We start from the raw sequence: 4,826 nt of genomic DNA, 5'->3' as shown, positions 1-4,826 counted from the left end.
TCCGCCATGACAGTTCATTGGCGTTTACACGCAGCTCTTGTTATGAAATTTTTATCACCGTGATTTATATACAATCATGAAGCTACAAATGTCGCTTAATATCGAAATTCACACTACCTCGGTATATCTCCGTTTGGAGAATTGTCGCGGAAGGGAATTTATATAAGTGATAAATGAATTGGAGAGGTGGGGACACGAACCCTTGACGCAAAAGCCTATTCAGCGACTCAGTTGACGTAAACCAATGAGCCATCAAAGAGGTATAAGTCTTTTGCCGAGATGTCGTACTCTTTTACCCGTCGAGCGGGGAAAGTGTACTAGCCTCGACAATGACCCACCTCCGCCGCGACAGTTCATTGGTACGTTTGGTGCAGCTCTTGTTATGAAATTTTTATCTCACCGTGATTTATATACAATCATGAAGCTACAAATGTCGCTTAATATCGAAATTCACGCTCGTCGGTATATCTCCGTTGAGAATTGTAGCGAAGGAATATATAAGTGATAAATAGTGGAATCGATGGGGACACGAACCCGCGACGAAAGCCTATTCATGCGACTCCAGTTGACGTAAACCAATGAGCCATGAAAGGTATAAGTCTTTTGCCGAGATGTCGGGACTACTTTTTACCCCGTCGTGAGCGGGGAAAGTGTACTAACCTCGACAATGACCCACCTCCGCCATGACAGTTCATTGGTACGTTTTGGAACACGCAGCTCTTGTTATCAAATTTTTATCACACCGTGATTTATATACAATCATGAAGCTACAAATGTCGCTTAATATCGAAATTCACGCTACCTCGGTATATCTCCGTTGAAATTGTAGCCGAAGGGAATTTATATAAGTGATAAATGGTGGAATTGTGTGGGGACCACGAACCCGCGACAACCTATTCAGCGACTCAGTTAGCGTAAACCAATGAGCCATCAAGAAGGTATAAGTCTTTGCCGAGATGTCGTACTGCTTTTTACCCGAGTGGCGGGGAAAGTGTACTACTTCGACAATGACCCACCTCGCCATGACAGTTCATTGGTACGTTTGATTCCACGCAGCTCTTGTTATGAAATTTTTATCACACCGTGGATTTATATACAATCATGAAGCTTCTAAATGTCGCTAATAAAATTCACCATTTCCTCGGTATATCTCCGTTGGAGTCGCCGAAGGGGAATTTATATAAGTGATAAATGAATTGGTGATCGTGGGGACACGAACCAATATGAAAGCCTGTTCAGCGACTCCAGTTACACGTAAACCAATGAGCCATCAGAGGTATAAGTCTTTTGCCGAGAAAACGTACTGCTTTTTACCGTCGTGAGCGGGGAAAGTAACTAGCCTCGACAATGACCCACCTCCGCCATGACAGTTCATTGGTACGTTTGGGCGCAGCTCTTGTTGAAATTTTTTATCACACCGTGATTTATATACAATCATGAAGCTACAAATGTCGCAATATGAAATTCATATTACCTCGGTATATATCCGTTGGAGAATTGTAGCCGAAGGGGAATTTATATAAGTGATAAATGAATTGGAATCGTAAGGGGACACGAACCGTCGTGAAAGCCTATTCAGCGACTCCAGTTGGCGTAAACCAATGAGCCATCAAAGAGGTATAAAGTCTTTTGCCGAGATGTCGTTCTGCTTTTTACCCGTGAGTTGGCGGGAAAGTGTACTAGCCTCGACAATGACCCACATCCGCCATGACAGTTCATTGTAGTACATTTGGAACACGCAGCTCTTGTTATGAAATTTTATCACGATTCCAATCCATTTATCACTTATAAAATTCCTTCGGCGACAATTCTCCAACGGAGATATACCGAGGTAGCGTGAATTTCGATATTGGACATTTGTAGCTTCATGGTTGTATAGCGAATCACGGTGATGATAAAAATTTAACAAGAGCTGTGTGTTACAAACGCATCAATGAACTGTCATGGCGGAGGTGGGTCATTGTCGCAAAGGCTAGTACACTTTCCTCGAGGCTTCACCACGGGTAAAAAGCAGACGACATCTCGGCAAAAGACTTATACCTCTCTTGATGGCTCATTGGTTTACGCTAACTGAGTCCTGATCAGGTTTTCGTCGCGGGTCTGTGACGATTCCCTCATTTATCACTATAAAATTCCTTCGGCGACAATTCTCCAACGGATATATACCGAGGTAGCTTGAATTGGATATTAAAGGATGTTTGTAGCTTCATGATTTGTATATAAATCACGGTGTGATAAAAATTTCATAACAAGAGTATACAGAAACCAAAACGCATCACGTGAACATCATGGCAGAGGTGGGTCATTGTCGAAACGCAAAACACTTTCCCGCCACGTGGGTAAAAAGCAGCAATGGACATCTCGCAAAAAGACTTATACCTCTCTTGATGGCTCATTGGTTCAGACGCCGACTGGAGTCGCTGAATAGGCTTTCGTCGCTGGTTCGTGTCCCCACGATTCAACCATTTATCACTTTATATAAATTCCTTCGCGACAATTCTCCAACGGAGATATACTGAGGTAGCGTGAATTTCGATATTAAGCGACATTTGTAGCTTCATGATTGTATATATAAATCACGGTGTGATAAAAATTTCATAACAAGAGCTGCGTGTTCCAAACGCACCAATGAACTGTCATGGCGGAGGTGGGTCATTGTCGAGGCTAGTACACTTTCCCCGCTCACACGGTAAAAAGCAGCACGACATCTCGCAAAGACTTATACCTCTCTTGATGGCTCATTGGTTTACGTCAACTGGAGTCGCTGAATAGGCTTTCGTCGGCGGTTCGTGTCCCCACGATTCCAATTCATTTATCACTTATATAAATTCCTTCGCGACAATTTCCAATGAGATATACCGAGGTAGCGTGAATTTTGATATTGCCTTACATTTGTAGCTTCATGATTGTATATAATCACGGTGTGATAAAAATTTCATAACAAGAGCTGCGTGTTCAAACGTGCCAATGAACTGTCATGGCGGAGGTGGGTCATTGTCGAGGCTAGTACACTTTCCTCGCTCTACGACGGGTAAAAGCAGTTGACATCTCGGCAAAGACTTATACCTCTTGATGGCTCATTGGTTTACGCCAACTGAGTCGCTGAATAGGCTCCGTCGGGTTCGTGTCCCCACGATTCCAATTCATTTATCACTTATATAAATTCCCCTTCGGCGACAATTTTCCAACGGAGATATACCGAGATAGCGTGAATTTCTGATATTGCGACATTTGTAGCTTCATGATTGTATATAAATCACGGTGTGATAAAAATTTCATAACAAGAGCTGCGTGTTCCAAACGTACCAATGAACTGTCATGGCGGAGGTGGGTCATTGTCGAGGTTAGAAACACCCGAGTTCACGACGGGTAAAGCAGTCACGACATCTCGGCAAAAGAGTTATACTCTCTTGATGGCTCATTGGTTTACGCCAACTGGAGTCGCTGAATAGGTTTTCGTCGCGGTTCGTGTCCCACGATTCCATTCATTTATCATTTATATAAATTCCTTCGGCGACAATTCTCCAACGGAGATATACCGAGGTAGCGTGAATTTCGATATTAAGCGACATTTGTAGCTTCATGATTGTATATAAATCACGGTGTGATAAAAATTTCATAACAAGAGCTGCGTGTTCCAAGCGCACCAATGAACTGTCATGGCGGAGGTGGGTCATTGTCGAAAGGCTAGTACACTTTCCCCCGCTCACGACGGGTAAAAAGCATTACGACATCTCGGCAAAAGACTTATACCTCTCTTGATGGCTCATTGGTTTACGTCAACTGGAGTCGCTGAATAGGCTTTCATCGAGGGTTCGTGTCCCCACGATTCCAATTCATTTATCACTTATATAAATTCCCCTTCGGCGACAATTCTCCAACGGAGATATACCGAGATAGCGTGAATTTCGATATTAAGCGACATTTGTAGCTTCATGATTGTATATAAATCACGGTGTGATAAAATTTCATAACAAGAGCTGCGTGTTCCAAACGTACCAATGAACTGTCATGGTGGAAGTGGGTCATTGTCGAGGCTAGTACACTTTCCCGCTCACGGACGGGTAAAAAGCAGTAACGACATCTCGGCAAAAGACTTATACCTCTCTTTGATGGCTCATTGGTTTACGTCAACTGGAGTCGCTGAATAGGCTTTTTCGTCGCGGGTTCGTGTCCCCACGATTCCAATTCATTTATCACTTATATAAATTCCTTCGATTATTCTCCAACGGAGATATACCGAGGTAGCGTGAATTTCGATATTAAGCGACATTTGTAGCTTCATGATTTGTATATAAATCACGGTGTGATAAAAATTTCATAACAAGAGCTGCGTGTTCCAAACGTACCAATGAACTGTCATGGCGGAGGTGGGTCATTATCGAGGCTGGTACACTTTCCCGCTCTGACGGGTAAAAAGCAGTACGACATCTCGGCAAAAGACTTATACCTCTCTTGATGGCTCATTGGTTTACGTCAACCGGAGTCGCTGAATAGGCTTTCATCGTGGTTCGTGTCCCCACGATTCCAATTCATTTATCACTTATATAAATTCCTTACGGCGACAATTCTCCAACGGAGATATACCGAGGTAGCGAATTTCGATATTAAGCGACATTTGTAGCTTCATGATTGTATATAAATCACGGTGTGATAAAAATTTCATAACAAGAGCTGCGTGTTCCAAACGTACCAATGAACTGTCATGGCGGAGGTGGGTCATTGTCGAGGCTAGTACACTTTCGCTCACAGCGGGTAAAAAGCGATGCGACATCTCGGCAAAAGACTTATACCTCTTGATGGCTCATTGGTTTACGTCAACTGTA

The sequence above is a fragment of the Macrobrachium rosenbergii genome, chromosome 47 (assembly GCF_040412425.1).
Source record: "Macrobrachium rosenbergii isolate ZJJX-2024 chromosome 47, ASM4041242v1, whole genome shotgun sequence".
Taxonomy (NCBI): domain Eukaryota; kingdom Metazoa; phylum Arthropoda; class Malacostraca; order Decapoda; family Palaemonidae; genus Macrobrachium; species Macrobrachium rosenbergii.
Note: the sequence above shows the minus strand (reverse complement) of the source record.